The sequence below is a fragment of the Pinus tabuliformis genome, chromosome 5_1 (genome assembly GCF_031772625.1).
Source record: "Pinus tabuliformis cultivar Carrire ecotype Pingquan chromosome 5_1, CPIR1, whole genome shotgun sequence".
Classification (NCBI taxonomy): domain Eukaryota; kingdom Viridiplantae; phylum Streptophyta; class Pinopsida; order Pinales; family Pinaceae; genus Pinus; species Pinus tabuliformis.
The window spans coordinates 728,464,249-728,487,455 of NC_142305.1; the positions used below are offsets into that span (position 1 = coordinate 728,464,249).

Genomic DNA, 23,207 nt, shown 5'->3' on the forward strand with positions numbered 1-23,207 from the left:
AGCCTTTTTCAAGGAGAGAAAGGTTCTATCTTCCATGGTAAAGATCATCAAAGTTTCATATTTGACTATTGATGGTGGAAAAAAGTTAGACACATGAAGGTTGTACCATTCACCTGGCGACTCCAATCAAGTTTCAACCTGATCCAAAGACTCCACTGGAAGCATGATCTAAAAATTAAGGTTTTACTGGGGACTCTATTGGCTCAAGATGTATAAAAAATCTGCAAGGTATGCTCCTATGCATTGCACTCATATTCCAGGATTTCCAAATCACATGCCTTGTATAAATTGGTAGACTTATTTTCCAAAATTCAAAGATTAGGTAGGAGATGATGCTGCACTTCACTTGGTTAAATTTCACATTCATGTGCGTAAGCTAATTGTTGATTTTCATGAAGATGTTCGTGGTATCTGTTAGACTCCGTCTCATGTCAGAGATAGATTCTTCTTCAAAACCCTGTTTTGAAGAAGAAATCATTAATGTGTTTGTTTAAATTTGTGTAATTTATGCTCCAGCTCTTCAAAAGGCAGTGATTGCAGCTCCTACCTCTGTAAAAGCACAAAGAAAACAAAGCATACATCAGACTCTACGATTGATGAATTTGGTCAAGTTTTATCTTCATATGGTTTCAATTATCATGGTACAGAGGTTCTCTACAATGGCACATCCAGTCATTCGTTTCGAAGCTTTGTAGGCCCTTAGAGCAGCAATACACAGTTATACATCCATTATGTCTTTATGTTGGCATCTAATTTCTTCAACTGTATTGGGACTACTTGAGTCATCTTATTTTGACATTGGCACACATGCAACATCGACAAAATTCTGCAAGGGAACCTCCAGGCAAAATCTGAGACCAGTTGATGACAAAACAATGCCGAGTGCTGTAAAGGAGGGGATGCAACAAAGTCTAGACCTATGGTTCGGGGTTGTAACCGTCCAAGGTGTCATGGAATATCCATTTCTTCATGCACGTGCCTTCTCTGCTGCTGCAAAGTTTTCACCAGTGATTGACAAGGGAAGATGTGAGCAGTTTGTTTATGCTGCCATGACAGTGTTTGTACTTATTTTGTTAGAAGCTTATGGCAGCATGGTAGCACCCAAGGGAGGGAGAGGAATGGATACCTTGTATCAGTCATACATAGAGTGGAGGATTGCCACATTCAAATGGTTACATACTTATTGAAGCAAATGGTGGTCTCAATCAACAGCGCACATCGATTTGTAATGCAGTAGCTGTGGCAGGCCTTTTGAATGCAACTCTTGTTATCCCCAAATTTCATTTTAACAGTATTTGGCAAGATCCTAGCAACTTTGGAGACATTTATGATGAGGGGCATTTTATCAAAAGTCTTAGATATGATGTGAGGGTGGTTAGAGAGCTCCCAGAAGATATAATGGCAACGTTTGACTACAATACAAGCAATATTTTTAATTTCAGGGTTAAGGCTTGGTCACCTGTCAGTTACTACTTGCAAAAGGTTTTTCCAAGATTACTTGATATTGGGGTAATATGGATATCTCCATTTGCAAATAGACTGTCATCTGAAGTCCCGCCCAATATTCAGCGCCTCCGATGTTTGGCTAATTACGAAGCATTAAAATTTTCTGTGCCCATTACTTCACTTGCAGAAAAGCTAGTAAAACGCATGATTGGGGCAAGCTCCAGAAGTAATGGAAAATATATTGCAGTTCATCTTCGATTTGAAGAGGACATGGTAGCTTTCTCATGCTGTGTTTATGATGGAGTGGTGGAAGATGCATTGCATAATGCAAATTTGACACCATTTGATCTTTCTGCAGTGGCTGTGACTATTGGACCTAGTTTAAGCCTATGCTTACGTATTGGTGTGAGAAAAGCAAGACTGATAGCTGGAAAACACAATTTGCCAATGGTTGGAGTCCATCACATGGAGGCGCATGCTTTAGTTGCTAGGTTGACAGAAAAGGAGTTGCAATTTCCATTCCTGGCCCTTTTAATATCTGGTGGTCACAATCTTCTTATCCTAGCGCAAAGTGTTGGTCGATATGTACAACTAGGTACAACAATAGATGATGCAATTGGAGAGGCATATGACAAGACAGCAAGGTGGCTTGGACTCGATATGAGGAGAGGTGGTGGCCCGGCTCTAGAAGAGCTTGCGCTGGAAGGTGACCCACATGCTATTAAGCTTTCGGTACCCATGCAGCAACACAAGGATTGTAATTTCTCATATGCAGGCTTGAAAACACAAGTGCGGAAGGCAATTGAATTCAGAAACATTGATACAAACAATGATCCGATTGTTGCCGCGAGCACTAAAGACCGAAAACTACGGGCAGACATTGCTGCCTTTTTCCAGAGAGTTGCTGTTTTGCGTTTGGAGCAGAGATGTGATCGAGCTGTTGAATGGACCCAAAGCATTGAACCATCTATTAATTGTTTGGTTGTGTCAGGAGGCGTTGCTTCAAATCATTATGTACGAATTCAGCTGGATAAGATTGTAAAGAAGCATAACTTGAAGCTTGTTTGCCCACCCCCAAGCCTTTCTACAGATAATGTTGGATCTGCGTCCAAGGTGGCAACTGGGAGAGATATTTGCAGAGGGTAGGAGTAGTTCACCCTCTCTCAAAAGGGGCCGAATTCATCCATCATTAACATCCTCTATCCAAATGTCTTCACAGCACAATTCATGAGAAAGCTCTTCGTACTTTTGACTCTGCAATCTGAATCTGCTATTTACCACTGTAAAGTATCGATTCAGATTCTGGAAAAACTATATCACAGTGACCATATTGTCATTGCAAATGAGCTTGTGAAATTGGTATCGATTGAGCTCTCCTTGAACAAATATGCTTGCGCCAAAAAGAATTCTTTGTAGTCAATAATGGCTTCATTATTCCGCAACATAAACCACCAAATTTGAGCAAAGTCATCTGCACTGCACCTGCTGAAAGGCTCCGATACTCTGTACAGGACTCTGTTCCATGATTTCCGCCAACGACTGATCCTTTGGAGATTTTGTGGGCGATGTGGCTCTTAGAAGGCAGATTATGAGCTTTTGTTGATGCTACCATATAGCATGTGGTTGAAATGTGTTGGAAATCGATGAGTGGCACAGCATAAATCAGAATTAAACATGCAAACCTCTTTCAGTATAGTTGTCATCATCAGCTGAATCGGTGGACTACTAGCTTGAAGGTTATGCAACGTGGCAAACCAAACTAAAGTGAAGATTATCCATTACAGCCAGAGAATGCGATTTGATTCCAATCTTGGTCCTATGGAGATCTGCGCTCCAGTTTTGCCTCATAATTAGCCAAATCATCAACAGAATGTTAGTTTAAAGTTTGTTTTATTAAAATCGCCAATGTATTTCCAGAAATTCGGGAGCAGTTGTAATTTCCAGCATATGCAAAGTGGCAGAGAATGAGGAGCGATTGCCTATGTTTGTCTTCAGTCGGGATTGACACCTGTAAATGCTACTTCATCAGTTATCAAGTAGAAAGAGCGCCACTCTCTCTTCAGGAAGCGCTGATTGTTTTGTTTTAGTTTATAAGGATAAAAACAAATTCCTGGTCTTGGGGTCGACTTGTTTTCCCCCAGCTGTATTTTGTTTCATATTTTTGTAGTTAGTTAAAACAACGCCCCTGTTTTGGGCAGCATTGTATTTATTCATTTGTAATGAGAAAGAGTGAGAGAGGGGAGTTTTTTCTGAAGTGCTGGGAGCTGCTGGAGAAGCAGAGAGCTTTTTATTGTACAGTTTTATGACAGAGAATTTAATGGAATTTCACAGCTCTGTTTGCTGAGATTCATGTGGTATGTTGATTTAGCATAAGTTTTTCCCTTTGTCTCATATGTAAATTGTTATGTTTCATTCACCTCATGATCATATCTATTTGAGCAAATGAAGTGATTAGGTAGGAATTCATAGTATTATATGCTCCTCCTATAAGTTTGTTCAATTCAATGTTTTCTTCTGTTTAAGGAGGATTCGAAGTATTATTTGCCCTCCTTAGCTCCTCACCGGTCTTTCCATCCCATTTGAAACCAGATTTGGTGTTAAATCGCATGCCTACCTTGCCTCAGTTGAATAACCTGTGTAGTCATTATATTTCTCTGTTTCAAGCTGTGATTTTGCCCATGCAGCCCAGAAAAGCCCCGTCATTCCATTAAAAAAACCCAAAAACTTTAAATCAAATCCCCTTATCAGTTTACTAGCCTAAAATCCTTATTCCTAATTGGTCAAACTCATCTCATTGAGAAATCCACCAAGTCTGACCCGAGAGAGCCTTCTCATACCTCGTAGGGCTAGCTACGAGGTGAAATGGTTTGATGTAGCCTTGAAGGTTTACCTTCCTCAGCCTAGGGTGAAATCTCAAGCGCTAACAGTATCCTTAGAGGGAAATGCACAATCATTGTATGAAATCTTTCCAAATGCTTGTTTATATTCTCTTAGATATTTTTATACATTATTTTATGAGAGATATAAAGAACATCATCCTTCCTTGTTGCTGGTCAAAGACTCTTGCACAAATTTTGGAAACTTTATTGAGAATTTGGAAAGTTTTTTTGAAGATGAATAATTTATGGATGATGAGATTATAGAGGTTATTCATGAGAACCCTTTTAACAATAAAAAATAAGAAGTAGAGATTAGCTGCCATCATATTCAAGAAAACTTCCAGCAAATAGTAGCCTTTATCTTGCCTAAAAATGAAGTAAATCAACATCCTGATGTAGACAATTATGATTCATCTTCTGAGTTTGAAGAAAATTTACTGTAGCCTTATCAAATGTTAAGTCACCAAGAGAAAGAATAGGATAGACAATCAAATTTTTCATCAACCCTTTTATTTCCTAGGTCTTTATTCCAAGAACAATCTTATCAAACTATGAGTTCTGAAAATCCATATATAGAAACTCAAAACAGTGAGCTCACTTTAAATGAAGATGAAGGTGTTATTTATGAAAGAAGTGGGCATTAGGGGAAATTTGAGGTCTAAAATGGGTCTCCTAAGAAAAATGTACAACCAAAATAAACTTTATAAGAACCAATAGGATTCAAGATGATGATTTCAACCATGGGGGATGATTCACCATTTTTGGAAAAATAATAAAATAATAAAACTACTTTGTTAACTTGTATTTTCGTCTTATCTCCCTAAGATTTTACTCAAATTTCAAGTCGGAGTACCCATTGAATGAAAACATGTATTCCTCATCCAAGGATTACCCATATTGCATACTTTTGATGGACCCTGCTACACAAAAAATTAGAAATACATGAAAAACTATGATTGCAATCACGTTTTTCATGTATTTCTCATTTTTCATGTAGCAGGGTTCATCAAAAGTATGAGACATGTGTACTCCTTAGATGAGGAATCGAATTCTACATCCAATGAGTGTTGTTGTGCGAAATTTGAGTAAACCCATAGGGAGATAAGTTGAAAATACGAGTTGAAAAAGTAGTTTTTTCTTTTTTCCCTCTAAAATTTGATGATGTAATTTAATCTTATTTGATTATTTCCACTATTATTTTATAATTTCCTTATGAGGCCCATTTCACACCTCAAAGTTCCCCTAATGACAACTATACTTCAAAGTTACAAGAGTATCATGAAGAGAAAGTTGTTTTAGACCCTTTGAAAAATAAAGCAACAATTCAATATTTCATGCCTCTTGAATCATGTGAAGGGTTAATTTTTGACATTCCTATTTCCCATGATGTAACTCTTTCATTTGAAGCCTTTCACGAAAATTCAAAGGTTTTTCTTGTAGATAAAAAAGATGCTAAGCATACTTATGCTTTTTCATTTGAAAATGATCGTGAGGATTGCAGTGAAATTGAAGAAATGAAACAAGAGCATGAAGCTTATCTTCTTCCTTTTGCCCATTAATAAGAAATGAAAATAATGAAAATTCCTATTCTTAAATATTCTTTTGCCTGCTTATTGGAATATCAAGGGAGTTTGTGTGGCTCACTAGTACATGAATTTAATTCAAGATGGAGTTTGAGTTGTCATTCTCTAAATTTTTCTTTCTGCTTGAGAAAAATATGAGCAGAAATGGATAAAATAACCATTTTCTTTTATGGTTACATTGGCATTTTTCTATTACCGGGTCTAATAGATGCTTCCAGAAATTTTAAGTAGGTAGGTTTGATGAATAAGCTCAACACCCTGAGCATTCTTTTCAATTTCAGTTTGTAGGAAAGTTTTCATTTTTCAGTATATTGTTTAGGTTTCAGTTTGAAGAATGGATTTGGTTCAATTTGAGGATTGGAACAAGTTGTCAGTTTTAGCTTGAGTTTGCATTTGTCTTCAATTGAAAATCAGAGCAATAATCAATTTGCATGTTTTCAAGATTGGGAACAACCAAATGGATAAGGAACATGGTCTACGATGTTCTTGGCACATCTCAAGGAGGATTCCATCCCCATTGGAGCCAATGTTAGGGTCCTATATTATAGGAATCTTAGTCATTTCTGTCTTAATATTAATTTGAGGTCACTTTTCTAAATATCAGTCTTGGTTTCATGAGTGATATGGTCTAGAGGGGTCTATTGTAAAAAAGGGTCTAGTTTTGGATTGAGTGTCATGTAAGAAAAAATTCAGTCAAAAGGGGTTTATTTGTCATAATCCAAAGTGTAATGTCATAAAGGATCATGATTTGAAAGGGTAATCATGAGAGCTCATTATGTCATCATGGAAGAGTCTAGTGGTCATGTCATGCAAAATATAGTCATCACGAGTTAGTTGTATTGATGTCATGTTAGTTATAAGGTTCAGTTTTGAGAGTTAGTTATGATTAGTTGTGTCATGTCATGGTCATCAATTCAAAGATATCCCTTACTCATCTCTCACATCAACAAGTGGGCCATTATGATTTCAAAGAAGGATTTAGTGGTATGAGAAGTTTAAATCTACTTATGGATCCTCATTTCCCCTCATTCATAATTAATCTTAGCTTTGGAGCAGTTTTGGAGGTCGAAGAAGAACGTTACAGGGATGGAAGGAGGAGTTGCTACAAAAATCAGAGACTTGTTGCGAAATTTGGAAATTGTTTCACAATTGAGGAACCCACTGTGCATCTCAAGAAATCATAAAGTCAGTGGTAATGTGTGCCTTGAACCCTACATATCTGTATTTGTAAATTTAGCTGAGTATCATTGATTAACCCCTTGTTTGGTTGTCTCTCTCAAAGAAACCTAGTCACAGGTGCTTTGAAAGTTGCTGCGAATATGATAACAAAGGGAGATAGTGTTTTAGAGGCTTTCTTTCAGTTTCTGGGTTGTTTCATAGGTTCATAAGATTTACAGGGACATTCCAAGATGACCCATCAGTTTCATTTTTTCATAGGTAGGCTACAAGTATACACAACTTGGAATGTTGAAGAAGTTGTTGCGAAACTCTGAGAAGCATTAGGGTTTAATTCAAAATATTTTTTTTAGCATTATTTTTGTGTGTGGGAACTTAAAAAAGGTTTACAAGGGTGGAAAAATCATCAATCATCCATTTTTTCTCAACCAAAATTCAAGCATCTTATTAAAGCCATGCAAAGACAACTCGTTGTGCAAGTGCACTATGCAAACGTAGCTTCACCATATATCTTAAAACCTCTACCCATTTTCCCTAAAAGTTTTACAGTAGATGCATGGGATGAGATGAATAAACTCAGTTAATTTCAACTCAAAATCCTTCATGGTTTTTTCGAAACAAGCTATTTTCACCTGCATCCATTTTTTGGATTTTATCGAGATATGTGAGTTGAATTTGGCTCATTTTTTTTTGGAGATGAGGTATGATTGATAATAACTTTATATAAAAATTTCATCTCCATCAGACTCACCATTTGGGAGATATTAAAAAAACACAGTCCTTGTGTAAAGGAGGCATGAGAGATGTTGCGTTTTTTAAAGTTTCACTTCAAAATTGGTTTATGACCTAAGGGAGATGAATTTCGAAAAAACGAAAGAGTTTTTTTTATCAAAAAATAAATAAGTTACAAAAAAATGTCTAATATTTTGCACATACATTAATTTTTGGGAATTACATGTGTCACTTTGAGACCCATTTTTCACAATTTTGCCAAGACAAATTTGTTGACAGAGTTCTAGAATTTTTGAAATTCGACTTGGTGGACCTCCAACTTGGAATAATTGATTCCAATCTAATTTGGATGATGAATTTTGAATATTCTTCTACCCAATTCCAAGATTTTATCTTCAGTTAACATATTTTTGGTTAGTAAAAAACGAAACCCTAGATAGTAGGATATGGGTAGATTTTCGAAATATTTTATTCCTAAAGAATCGTAACCTCTTCCTATCTTTGGGAAAAGGATCAATTTCAATGTCCTTTGAATTAGGAAGATAATATTGTATATAATTCATGAATTCGAATGTAAAAAGGTTCTTGGTCATATTAGAGAGAAAGATACTTTATGTGCATTGTATTTCTTGAATTTTTTTTCCAGTGAATGAAAGATAAGGTGATTTGCAGGGATTTCTGTGTTAGAACTTACTGGTGTTGTGCTTCTTTCATGTTGTAAGTTTATATTATGTTTTTAAATCACTTCAATGTATGTCTTCATGCTTGGAAGGATGTAATTGTTATCTCAAAATTCATATAAAAGGTGCTTTGATTTAGTTTTACCAAGTGATCTATGTTTTCTTCTTAAAACAACATTCAGAATTTATCTACAACTTGATACTCTTGGTGTTGCTTCCACTTTTTTTCTCAAACTCACCCTCCTACAATGAATAAATTCCATCACCAAGACTACCTACCTTTCCCTTATGGAAAAACCCTTTCTCTTTTCATCTTATCATTGGATAAATAATAAAATTGACATGACTCCATGCCCAATGGATTTGTCTCCTTTCTTACCAGTAAAACTTTGAAAATCATAACCTGTTGAGCATTATTCCTAGCCTAATATCATATTATTTGAACAACCTATTGATGGTTCTGGACTCGCCAACATATCAAGGGCATCTCCCCGGTATGAAGTCCCAATCAGATCTTAGACCATTTGGTGTAGGAGTCCTAGCAGTGAGTCATAAGGTAATGCCTTGATCGCGATGTCGCACAGAGGAAAGTATAATAACTTTATCAGTAGCAAGGGTGTGAATGATGCAATGAGTCAAGGAAGATATATGAGAGGCTCCAACACTTCGAAGGGGAAAGGAGGTGAAGGTGAGTTCCAGGTTGAAAGGGATCACTCCCAACTCGACTAGGAAGACACAACACAAAGGACATGCATAGCTTCCGATGGAGCAGTCCACTCAGATGCGGCAGTCACATCATACAAGGTAAGATAACATGTACAACAATCATGGATCAGTCCGATATGAGTATGATGGTTTTTATGGCATGGTTCAAGTGAAAGGTCTGTCTAATGTCCGACAGAGAAGTCGACATGGAGGGTGACATCATTAACAACATATGTAACACATTAACAACAAGATTCATATAATTGCATGTGAATCGGTTCATACGTAAGTACATAAGTTAAAACAACATATATCATTAAAGCAGTCGGAGTAGTCCAACTAGAATAACAACATATGCATGAAAATGTGTTGTCTCTTATTATATAAAGAAGTGTAAGTCACAATCATAAACTACATCCATGTAAACCTGCTAGCCTCAATAGTGGAACGTTACAGCCACATCTGCCTACTCCTCCAAAGAGATGTACTAGCTCCATGCAGTGGAGAAGCCAAGGTGCATTATAATACTGTCCAAGCCTTCTTCAAGATAGTCTTAGTAGAGGCTTGGCTGACCAAAAGCCTTTACAATGAGTTATGAGGGACTATCTATAGCAAAGGGTGGGGTGACCCTTGACATTCCCCTTTGTGATAATTCAACTACCTTCATGACTCTTCACCTACTTTATGATTGTTACATCCAACCATTGACACTTGACTTACACTTGACATGACTCAACACTAAAATGCACCTATATGCATGTGAGACAGAATGGATTGAGAAAGCCTTGCAAGACATCACTAACACTCGGTCCGCTATGATAAGACCAAGTCTTTAACATGCTTGTGATGGTGAAGGTGGTGAGCTGATGCCAAGCTTTGTCGTCTGTGATGGTGTGCATGCACCTCATGGTGACATCTTGCTGAAGTGAACTCTTGCCTCATTTGCAACTACTGCATTGGTTCTACCCCTTCATCCAACTCGTTTGCTAACATGCGGATGGTCTTCTTCGGTATGGTTGAACCAACAACACATTAATGCATAGTGTCTATATTGATCTTTAAGTGTGTCCTGGTGGTCATGTGCATGAACTTTCTGTAGTACATGTTTAGCCCCAGTTGGACTTGCTTCTTGTCTTCACCTTGGTGAGTGTGTTGAATGGGTTGGATTGCATGCATGCGCTCAATGACATGCATGTTGTTGAATCCCTTGCAAGTGATCAACAACACTGCTCACTGTGTATGCTCTATGTCAACTGCTAAGATGGATCCTTAACTTGTATGGGCACAGTTTCATCCGTGAGTGCATGTTTTTCCTACTTTTGTTCCTGTTCCTGTTGTAACTCATTCATCTATCTGTGCAGCTTCATGTTCTTCCTGAGTTGCTGATTCAGCACATGCACTCCTTCTTTGTTCCATCTTCTGCCTTCACATGATCTTCATGTCGCGTCGTCACTTCATAGCCGGAGTCTCCAAAGTTGCTTTCATCATCAGTGGACCTGCTTGAGATTTCAACCTTGTTCCGCCTCCATGTTGTCAACAACCCTCCTCTTGCATTCATTGCATTTGGTATGCTGTCTTAAGTTGTTGTTCATGAGGTTGCTCACTGTGATGCTGCTGCTATCATATACTGATGTCCTTGTCCACAAACAACTTAATGTCTTCATGGGTAGGCAAGTCCATGGACACTTGATCGACTGCATCCCCAAGTGTGCTTTGAATGGTGTCTTCATCTCTGCTCTCTTGGAAACCATTGTACTTGTACTGTTGAGAGGCAGATGAACACCTGGGATACCTGGAGACATGGAAACACTCGAAAACCAAAATGAACATGAAAAATAACTTACAACATAACTGGGTGCATGATCATTAAGGTTGGCGCAATTTCAGCTGGGAGGTCAGGAGATCGACTACCAAGACTGCACAAGGTACAGTCTGGGCTACTGGGACACTTACTGATAGCTGGAACTACGCAATGCACAGCCCATTCTGGTTGCTGACTGCTGGGATTGGGCAATGCGCAATTCCAGCTCAGAAGGACTATTGGCCTAGGAACAGATTTGCGCAATTTCTTGGGCCAAGCAGCCAATGTCCTCCATAAATGTGCAAAATAGTCCTGGAGGCTAGTTTTGGGTAGGAATGCACAAATCTGGAGAGGAAGGTGAGCCTTCCTTTCCCAGATTGCACAATGCAGCCTTGGTGAAGGGACAGCTCGGGCCAAGGTTGGCCTGACTCGCCGACGAGCAATTGAAAGCAAGTAAGTCAATGAATGCATGGCGACACTAAGTGATAGCAGAAGTGATTAGCAGTGCATGAAAAACATGAATGAAAGATTCAACAAAAAGTCAACATGCATGTGGGTGAGGCAATTCACTGGTTGAGTGAATGTCCGTGAAAAACAGTTTCATGCATGCAACAGTAGTGAGATTGCAACAAAAAATGAAACTGAGCTAGGAAAAACTAGTATATATGTAAATGACACCAAGTGTTCAAAGAAATCAAGCAAACCGTACTCCCACAAGCGAAAACACAAAAAGTGACAGAAATGCAACACAAGGCATGGGAAATGGGCTTACCCTAAAACATCTGAGCTGAATGTGCCGATTTCTCCTAGATGTGATGTGGGATGTCAGAGTTGCAAGTTTGATGTGAGGAATAAGCTCTGCAGTGTTCGATTGATGAGTTTTGATAACATCAAGGTTGTGATGTGCATGCCACAAATCTAGGGGAAGCGACACTTGGTGGGAGGTTTCAAAATTTTCCCCTCCATGTAACCTCCAACTGCTAAACATAGATCCCTGAAATAAGGAATGAATTTGCATGTTACCTTGGGAGAAGCAACCCATGCATGCAAGTCTATTTTGCCATGCATGCAAGTCTATTTTGCTTAGTCCCGAAGGGAACCGGTCAACTCAGCTGCACATACAAGAGACTGCTTGACTACTGGAGAAAAATGTGCATTTCTGGATTGGAGCTGGGCTGGATTCCCAGGAGATTTGTGCAATTTCTAGGCAAAGTAGCTGAAATTTGCCGAGATTTGCACAAATTCTGGGCTAAGCATCCTTGGTGGGGAAATTTGAGCAAATCCTACTAGGAGTGTTGGCCGATAGGATTGCGCAATCCTGGAGCCTAGTAGGTTTCCAGAGAGGATTGTGCGATTTCTGAAGGGAAGGATGGTTTCCCTACAGAAATGCACAATTTTCAAGGGGAAGCTACTCAGCTTGTAGCTAGACCAAGTCTGGGTGAACATCTTGTGAGGGGAATGGATCAAGTTGTGACCGAGAGGCTGCCTTTGTGCAATAAAAACATTGAAGCTTGTGAACTTGACGAAGCAAGGCAAGCTGCTATGAAGGTTGGAAGGGAGGCTCCGAAACGAGGCTAAGGCAAAATTTTGGAGGGTGGTTGTAGCTACTACAACACTTGGCGACACACTGGTAGAACTCTAGCTCTCTGAATGGACCTTGTTCGTGAAAGGCAATGTTGAAAAGTGCGCAACAAGAAATGCTTGTTGAGAATGCAACAAGATGATGGAGCTTAGTGGAAAGGAGTCGCCTTCACTAAGTGGGCCCGCAGGAAAATTATGGCGAAAAGTCTATTTTTGTATCACAGTAGGAGTGATCACAGCTGGAGTGATCACAGCAGGAGTGATCAGAGTCTATTTTTAGACTTCTAGTCAAAAATAGAAAAGTCAAATATTATTGTCTCATAATAATATTTAGACTATAAACTTTATCTTATTCTCTTGGAGCACTTCAGTTTCAGCTACAGATGTGGCACATGTAGCTGTCAGAAGGAAATACGCTTTCTTTGTGGGTCAGTTGAGTTGTTGCATGCATGACTTCAGTTAGAACTCAAGCATTTGAGTTTGGTGGAGTTGATTGTGGAGTTGATGGAGTTGTGTTCAGTTTGACTTGGTTAAACTAGTTGTATTTAGTCTAACTGATCAATAGAATAAGTGATGAGTTGTGTGAATTAGTTATTAATTAATTCACTAATTATTAACTCATAATGCAACTGAAGAATACATCAGTTAACTCAGTGCATGTACAGTTCAATGGAGACAGGTGTTAGAGGTTGAGATTGCTATCAGTTGTGACTATAGTTGTGCATGAGATCTTGCACAATCAGTGGGATTGAGTTATGCTAATGATCTCTGGGCGGTGTGGGCCAATACCAAGTGAAATATAGCTTGTGCTCACGTGATTTACAGTGTGGGTGATTTTCACAAGGTAAATAGGAGTTTGGATCAGCCATTCTCATTCATTCTCAGCAGGTATTGTGCAGTGGAGGCAGGCAAGCAGCGGAGGCGATTTGGAGATTAGATCTGAGCTGTATTGTGTGTAACAGGTGGAGATAGTGTTGGATACTTGTAAGGAGTATTGTACTATGTATTGTTACATGTTCTCAATCAATATAATATACAGATAGTTGGGGTTTTTAGCGAGATGCTTTCCCTGGGAAAATACTGTGTTGATATGTGTGATTGATGCTTCTATGTTCGCATGTTATTGTTTCTGCTTCTGTAAATTGATTATCAACGTAGAGGAGGTTGTGTATTATGCATGTTTTCCACAATAGTGTATAATCAGGGTAATATCTGTTGAATAAGTGTCATATTATTCAAAATTTCTACATGGTATCGGAGCTGTTGATCATCAGATCTACTATTCAGGAAGTGTTTACATTCTATTTCTTCAGGCAGAGTCTGTAATCAGGCCAGGTAGCCTCTAGATTCATCCTTCTTTTGGAAGGTGAGATATCCGGTGAATTCCCATACAGTTGATCTTTATACGAGAAATACTTTGTTCTCACGAATTTTAGATCAGAAGCAGTTGAGTTTTTGAGTTGGTGGAATTCGAATTTGCAGCAGTGTTTTCTTAGTGTCAAAGTTGAAATGTCTTTCAATGGATTGCGATTGGAGTATGCCCTTGAGGGCAGCTTGAACTATATTGCATGGAAGGACAGGATGGAGGCGGTGTTAGATGATAATGGGTTGAAGGAGTTCGTAGATGCGGATGTCCCAAAACCTACTGATGCTGCTCAAGTCGGGGATTGGAAAAAGAAGACAGCAAAGTGTCGAAGGATTCTGTTGGAGGGCGTGAGGGATCACATTGTGTCCAGCCTCCATGGAAAGGCTTCTCCATATTTGATGGGGAAAACGTTGACAGAATTATTCCAAAGCAAGAGCGACCAGAGGAAGTTGGTGCCCAAGGATAAACTCAGAAACATTAGGTGTGAGAATGGAGACAGTATGCCCCAGTATCTAACGAAGTTCACCCAATGTCGGGATGAGCTGGGAAGTGTGGGGGTAACTGTTGAGGATGAGGATATGGTGAGTCTAGCACTCCTTGGCCTTCCTAAGAGTTGGCATAGCTACTAGGACTCGGTGAATGGAAGGGAGAAATTGCCAGGATGGGAGAGACTTTGGTCGGATCTTGTGCAAGAGGATATTAGACGGCGCACCAGAGACAATTCTTCATCTATGCATGATGAGGAGAACTGTGCCTTAGTAAGTAAGGCGAAGAAGGGGAAGGGGAAGGTTTCTATTTTTGAATCCAGTTCTTCCAATGATGGCAAGAAGGTTGACAAGCCGAAGGTGAGATGCTTTCGTTGTCATGAGTTGGGCCATTATGCTACTAATTGCTCAAAGAAGAAGTCCAAGAAGGGATCCGGGGAAGGATCTGAAGGTGAGGCAGCCTGACTTGCTTCACAATTTGAGTTGGATTTCACACTCTTCGCATGCATGGTTTCATCCATGGTGGGAAGTGGTTGATTTCTTGATAGTGGAGCTTATTTCCACATGACCGGTGACAAAAGTTTGTTAAGTACTTTGGAGGAGAAAGATCTCCAGATACTCATAGGGATGGGTAATGATGAGAAGTATAGTGTCTCGGGCGTAGGCACGGTTATTTTTCAGAGGTAGCATGGAGCTCACCTTACTTTGACCGATGTCAAGTATGTACCAGGACTGAAGAGAAGCTTGGTGTCGATCGTGATGTTGGAAGACAGAGGCTATGATGTAGTCTTCGGTAAGGGAAAGGTTTTCCTTAGACACATCATCACTAGACAGGTGAAGCAGATTGGTTCACGGGTCAAGAACCTGTATGCTCTTGAGGTTCAAGATCCATGCAAAGCCTTGAGCAGCAAGGAAACTGTTGGAGACTTGGTGGTTGAGAGGGAGGGTATATTACTTCTCAACATGCAGAGCCAGAAGAAGTCTCAGATGATTGTGGAGGAGCCACGATTGGTGCATCAGCTTCAGGGAGTTGTGGAGCAGCCACAATAGGGGAAGCTGAGAGGAGATCGAGTAGAGACATCTACTCATGCAGAGACCTCCAGTAGGGGGAAACTTCGAGCCAGGTGGGCTGAGGGATCGCATGCAGCCATACCTCCAGGTAGGAGGTGGGGTGATGTGGATTGATCGTCCCAAGGAGGAGGGGCAGGATCCTTGAGGTACCCAACCTCTTGGATGAGACCTTGCTACGGGAGCCCCGATGTGGAGTAGCAGGAACTGACTGATTGGGTAGAGATAGATGCGGATGGAGTGGCAGAGAGAGTGACAATGCAGGGAATCCCAGGACAGCACATAGCATGCAGGCTGCAGCAATGCGAGAGGCACAAGTGTTTTGCACAGTGTTAGGTGGCACAGAGAGGTGTGCAATGGTGCGAGATGCATGGAGATGTTGCAGTAGCGCAGATGTCAGAGAGGGAGCACTTGTCAGCAGCAGGTAGAGCTTCAGCATCAGAGTATGTTCCTAGCCCAATAGAGTGGTCAGTTGGGAGTGTTTTTGTTCCAAGTGTTGTTGGAGCAAAGTGGACCGGGCAGATGTGTTGCATGTAGAACATTCCAAAGTTTCAGGATCAGGTTTGAGAGGAAGCCTTTCTTGTTGAGAGGGAGTATTGAAAAGTGTGCAACAAGAAATGCCTGTTGAGAATGCAACAAGATGATGGAGCTTAGTGGAAAGGAGTCGCCTTCACTAAGTGGGCCTGTAGGCAAATTATGGCGCAAAGTCTATTTTTGGATCACAGCAGGAGTGATCATAGCAGGAATGATCACAACAGGAGTGATCACAACAGGAGTGATCAGAGTCTATTTTTAGACTGCTAGTCAAAAATAGAAAAGTCAAATATTATTTTCTCATAATAATATTTAGACTATAAACTTTATCTTATTCTCTTGGAGCACTTCAGTTTGAGCTACATATGTGGCACATGCAGCTGTCAGAAGGAAACACGCTTTCTTTGTGGGTCAGTTGAGTTGTTGCATGCATGACTTCAGTTAGAACTCAAGCAGTTGAGTTTGGTGGAGTTGATGGAGTTGTGTTCAGTTTGACTTGGTTAAACTAGTTGTATTTAGTCTAACTGATCAATAGACTAAGTGATGAGTTGTGTCAATTAGTTATTAATTAATTCACTAATTATTAACTCATAATGCAACTGAAGAATACATCAGTTAACTCAGTGCATGTACAGTTCAGTGGAGACAGGTGTTAGAGGTTGAGATTGCTATCAGTTGTGACTATAGTTGTGCATGAGATCTTGCACAATCAGTGGGATTGAGTTATGCCAATGATCTCTGCGTAGTGTGGGCCAATACCAAGTGAAATATATCTTGTGCTCACGTGATTTACAGTGTGGGTGATTTTCACAAGGTAAATAGGAGTTTGGATCAACCATTCTTATTCATTCTCAGTAGGTATTGTGCAGTGGAGGCAGGCAAGCAGCGGAGGAGATTTGGAGATCAGATCTGAGCTGTATTGTGTGTAACAGGTGGAGATAGTGCTGGATACTTGTGAGGAGTATTGTACTATGTATTGTTACATGTTCTCAATCAATATAATATACAGATAGTTGGGGTTTTTAGCGAGATGCTTTCCCCGGGAAAATACTGTGTTGATATGTGTGATTGATGCTTCTATGTGCGCATGTTATTGTTTCTGCTTCTGTAAATTGATGATCAACGTAGAGGAGGTTATGTATTATGCATGTTTTCCGCAATAGTGTATAATCGGGATAATCTCTGTTGAATAAGTGTCATATTATTCAAAATTTCTACAGGCAAGTCTAACACCCCCGGAGGTATTGTTTAGTTTTCAGCTCATCTTGGTTTCACACTAACTTGATTGTAAGATGTAGCATCTACCAAACCCTTGGTCGATTGACACACATTCCAAGTGAAGGCAACATAATTGGTTCGATCGGGTTGAGGGGTTTATAGGTGCACAAGCAATACAGTCGTCAATGTCTTAGTTTCACCTCTGGTGTTTCTCCACTACCAGCAAGCCTGGACAGTACCCTGGTGGAGTCACATAGGAACACAAGCATGGATCTGCTACCAACAAGCCTAGTTAGTACCCCAGTGGAGTTACTTGCATCACCTTTCTGTGCAGGAAACCTTTCTCTTCTTTTGCCTTATTCAATTTTAATTTTGAAATTTTGACTTTTCATTTTTCATTTTTCACTGTGCATAGCACTTATTCATTTCAGAGGCAGAAGAGGGATCCCAACTTATTGAGAGCAGAAGAGGTTGTTCCAGCAGAGAAGTGGTTTATTGTATCTCTGATGCACCTGTTAAGGTTTTCCCCCTCACCTTACTCTACTTGACTGAGCTGACAAGGGTTAAGTATTATGAAACTATCTCACAAAAAGATAGAAAAGATAGATCAACGCCTTAGAATTCAGCCTCTTCGAGGGGGCAACCTCCTTTACATTACACAAATGAACAATTCTTGGATGATACAAATGACTAAAGCTACCTTCTATATATAGGAGTATAAGGGGTCACAATGTAATTAATCCGACATAATATTAATAACATAAGGGAACAAAAATAACAATAGTGGGTTTCTATGGGGCATACTAATAACAATAAGGGAACAATAATAACAATAAGGGATACAATGACAATAGTAATGGGGGAATCACTAATATTATAGGGGCCTAACATGCCCCTCTCCTTCTGAAAAGTTTTGACAATGCTTGAGTAGTTCTGGATGCTTCTATATAAAATTCTCATCCTCCCATGTGGAATCTTCATCGGATAAGTTCTTCCACTTAATGAGATACTTTGAAATTGATCGATTTCGTAGTTGTCGAGTTCTTGTTTCTGTGACTGCTTCTGGTTCCAATATGATTTTTCCTTCCTTGTCAAGTTCTGGCAATATTGTTTGAACTGGGAGCTTGTCACCCATAACCGTATTTAAACATGAAACATGGAAAACTGGGTGCACTCAGGAAGCTGCAGGAAGCTCCAATTTGTATTCCATAGTACCAATCTTTTGCAACACCTTGTACAAACCATAATACTTTGGTGATAATTTATTATCCTTCTTAGCTTGCTTGAGGGGTATTTGTTTATATGTTTGTAGTCGTAGGAATACCCAGTCACCTACATCAAAACTTCTTTCGCTGTGATGTTGATCTGCCTGTTGTTTCATTCTATTATGCGCCAATGTGAGGTTATCCTTTAAGAGTTGCATAACTTGTTGATGCTCAATGTGATGTTCTAATTCTTGAACCTTATGATTTTCTCTTAAATATGATGTGATGGATGGTGGATGATATCCATAAAGTTCCATAAATGGGGTCATTTTTGTTGCAGTATGGAAGGAAGTGTTATACCACCATTCAGCCAGAGACAACCATTTGACCCATTGTGTCTATTTATCAGATACAAAGAAACTAAGATATCCTTCCAAACATTTGTTTACTATCTCAGTTTGCCCATCAGATTGAGGATGATAAGATGAGCTATGAGCTAACTGAGTACCAAGACAAGAAAATATTATGTCCAAAAATTTCCAGTGAAAATGGGATCTCTGTCGCTTACAATAATCTTTGGGTTTCCATGTAGCTTTTGAATTGTTTCCATAAATGCAGTAGAAACTGTACTAGCTTTAAATGGATGTGATAATGCACAAAAGTGTGCATACTTGGTAAGTCTTTCAACTACCACCATGATGACACTCTTTCCTTCAGACTTGGGTAAACCTATGATAAAATCCATTGAAACCTCCTCCCAACATTGGCTTGGAATGGATAAAGGTTGTAATAGACCTGGGGTCTTAATTGTTTCAACTTTATTTTGTTGGCAAACCAAACATTCTGCCACAAACTTTTGAATATCTGATTTAAGGCCATCCCAAAAAATTTCTTCTTAACCCTGTGGTATGTTTTTAAAAATCTTGAGTGCCCTCCTAAGGGAGAAGTGTGAAATTCCATAAGAATCTTTTGTTTAAGTTGCGAATTCTTACATAGGTATAAACGATCTTTGTACCATAACGGATCATTTTTCCAGCTAAATGTATCAGATGTACTGGGATCTTGTTGTATATTTTGAATGAGTGCCCACACTTCTTTGTCATTCTTCCATTCCTCCCTTGCTTCATTTATCCAATCTGGTTGGATAATAGAAATGGCACACAACAATGCTTCCACATCCTCATCCTTTCTTGAGAGTGCATCTGCCACAACATTTTTCTTCCATTTTTTGTAGATGATTTCAAAGTCATAACCCAACATCTTTATGACCCATTTTTGTTTCTCTTCAGAGGATAATCTTTGTTCTAAAGAGTATTTAAGACTATGATGATCTGTTTTTACCTTGAAGTGTCTTCCCATTAGGTAGGGTCGCCATTTTTTAAGTGCATGTAGTATTGCCAACATTTCCTTCTCATAAATAGTTTTGTGTAAATACTTTCCCTTGATTGGACGACTTTCGAAAGCAATGGGTCTTTCATCTTGCATTAAAATAGCACCAATTCCATTTCCTGAAGCATCACATTCCACAATAAAGGTTTTTGTGAAGTCCGGTGTAGCTAAGACCAGTGCTTGGCACATTGCCTCCCTAAGATGTTCGAAGGCCTTTGTTGCTTCTGGAGTCCATGAAAATGCATCTTTTTTCAATAATGTTGTTAGAGGTGTTGCTATTCTCCCATAATTCTTAACAAACTTGCGATAATAACCTATCAACCTGAGAAATCCTTGCAGATGCTTTATGGATGTGGGGATTTTCCATTCCTTAATGGCTTTAATTTTGTTAGGGTCTACCTCAACACCTTCATGAGCTACAATATGACCCAGATATTCCACCTCTTGTACTCCAAAGAAACATTTGGAACTTTTTGCATACAATTGTTTCTCCTTTAATAGTTTAAGCACCCTGTTAACATGTTCAACATGATCCTTCCAAGACTTGTTGTAGATTAGTATATCATTAAAAAATACTAACACAAATTTTCTAAGGAAGGGTTTGAAAATGGAATTCATCAAACCTTGAAATGTAGAAGGTGCATTGGTAAGTCCAAAAGGCATGACCGAAAATTCATAATGACCCTCATGAGTTCTAAATGTTGTTTTCGGAATGTCTTCGGTCTTCATTCTGATTTGATGATATCTTGAACGAAGATCCAACTTGGTGAAGTAAATTGATCCATGTAATCAATCCAATAATTCATCAATCACAGGAATGGGAAATTTATCTTTAATAGTGAGCTTTTTGAGCTCCCTATAATCCAGAAACATGCGCCATGATCCATCCTTCCTATGCACCAATACCACTGGAGCAGAGAAATAACTTTGACAAGGTTGAACTATACCAGCCTCTAGCATTTCTGCAACCATACATTCAATTTCACTCTTTTGGGCATAGGGATATCTATATGGCCTAATGTTTGGAGGAACACTTCCTGAAATCAAATGAATAACATGATCATGATCACGAATAGGTGGGAGACCTTTAGGAGTCTCAAATACCTTGGAATGATTGTCCAAGACTTTTTGGATATCTGGAGAAATAGATGATTTCGATGTGGGAACCGCTAACCAACACAATTGTGCAATTACACCTCGTTGTTCCTTCTTTAGAAGCTTTGTCATACCGTTAGAGCTGATTATATTTCTTGGCTTCAGTACAATATCTCTTAATTCAACTTCCTTTCCTTTCGCACAAAATTTCATGAAAAGTTCTTACAAATTAAAAGCTATTGTACCCAAGGATTGTAGCCATTAGACTCCTAGTACAACATCAGCACCACCCATTGGAATGGAAAGCATTGGGCTATTGAATACATATTCTCCCATGGATAGCTTGATATTATGGCACTTTCCAGAGCAATTTATGGTTCCTCCACTTGCAACCATCACTTGACACTCTTGTGCTGGATATAGGAAGAAATTCAATTCCTTTGCTATCTTACAATGAATAAAATTATGGGTACTTCCTGAATCAATCAACACTATTACCTTTTTCTTCTTGATATGTCCTTCTATCTTGATAGTTTGAGGAGTGGTAATTCCAACCAATGCATTACAAGATATGGTCGGATTCATTTCTTCTTTATCTAGGGTTTGTGCCTCGAGTATATCCTCTTCTTTTGACATTTCGTGTTCCTTTTCTTCCTCCTCTTCACAATCTATGTAGAATAATTTCCTCTCAGCACACTTATAACCTTTAGTGTATTTGTTATCACAACTGTAACAAAGCCCTTTTGTTATTTTTTCTTCCAATTGTTCTAGTGTCAAACTTGTAGGTTGTGGAAGGCTATGGGCAACAACATTTCCATATTTATAGTTGTGAGTGGTAGGCTTCCTCGTTGCCATAATTTTGCTTTCCATTTTTCTTGCTAACCTGAATGCATTCTCCAATGAATCAGGTTTGCAAAGGCAAACCTCATGTTGGATATTATCCTTTAAAGTCCCTATGAACACATCAATCCTATGCTCCTCTAGAATATCTTTTACCCTTCTGTTCAATTTTTGGAAGTTCTTAATGTGCTCCATCATTGAACCCTTTTGTTTGAGATTTATCAATTGGCTAAAAAAGGTGTTGCTTTTTGTATCCTCATAATGTGTTATCATTTCTTCCGTAAAAATTGCCCAAGTGACAATTTGTTTACGAGAGCAAAGCCATCGATACCATACAAACTGATTTGGTTCTAAACATAAAGTTGTAATACGTACCATTTGTGTGTTTTTCACATTATGGAGATCGAAAAATTTCTCCATCTGTAGTATCCATGTTTCGGGATCCTTGCCATCAAACTTCCTCATATCGATTTTTGGAACATGGTTGGTATTCAATCCAACATTAGAGTCTATGAAATCATGATTAAAATTTTGTTTGTTCTCATCATGAGTTTCCTTTACTACCCTTTCACCATTAGTGACCATTTCTTGTAGCAACTTATTCAAATTCATCCTCAATTCTTCCAGCTTATCATCCATGCCATTCATCTTAGCTTCTACGGCTTTATTTAAACCATCCATCTTAGCTTCCATGCCATCCATATTAACTCGCATGCCATTCACATTAGCTTCCATGCCATTCATATTGGCTTCATTTACCTTTAGTGAGAGTGAAATTTGTTGTACTTTGTCTTGTAATTTTGATATATCATGTTGCATTTCTTCCTCTTCTTCACGAGTCATGCTAGAGCTTTCAGGTTGCTTACTAGGTGTTTCCATTTTATTTCTTTAGAGCTTTAATTAATGCTAATATTTCTTCACTATTCCCTTTGAATTCCTTCAAACTAATTTTTCAAACCAATCTTATGCAAAATTCAGAAAAACTACACACCTTTTTTTTCACTTTGTAAGAGCTTGATATTGAATCTGTTGTATCTCTGTAATTGTGGATCTTGAATATCTAAAATCTCATCTTGCGATATCCCTTTGAGTCCTCTTTCTAACCCCACAATTCTGATCAATATTGGATTCTCCAAGGAAGAGTTATGCCAAACCTCCCACGGTGACCTAATTATAGAATAGTTCAGTAGAGTGAACTTGTATGATGTGCCACATGTCACTGTTTCAACCTTAGTACCTAAAACAAAAGCACAGAAAACTACAGGCCATTTTCTTTCTGAAACTGCTTATGAAGTTACAATCTGATGCTCAAAACAAAAGTTATGATGATTTTCCCTAGGTCACCTATTTGGAATGTAATTCGGGAGTCTGCAAAAGCGCCAACTTCTTCAGATCGTATCTCCGTGAATATAGTGAAACAAGCT

The 23,207-nt window shown here is 38.9% G+C and overlaps 1 pseudogene; it reads left to right on the plus strand.

Annotated features, from left to right (window-relative positions):
• Positions 1 to 875: 875 nt before the first annotated feature.
• Positions 876 to 2,677, plus strand: LOC149167008 (putative tRNA N6-adenosine threonylcarbamoyltransferase, mitochondrial pseudogene; annotated as a pseudogene).
• Positions 2,678 to 23,207: the final 20,530 nt, after the last annotated feature.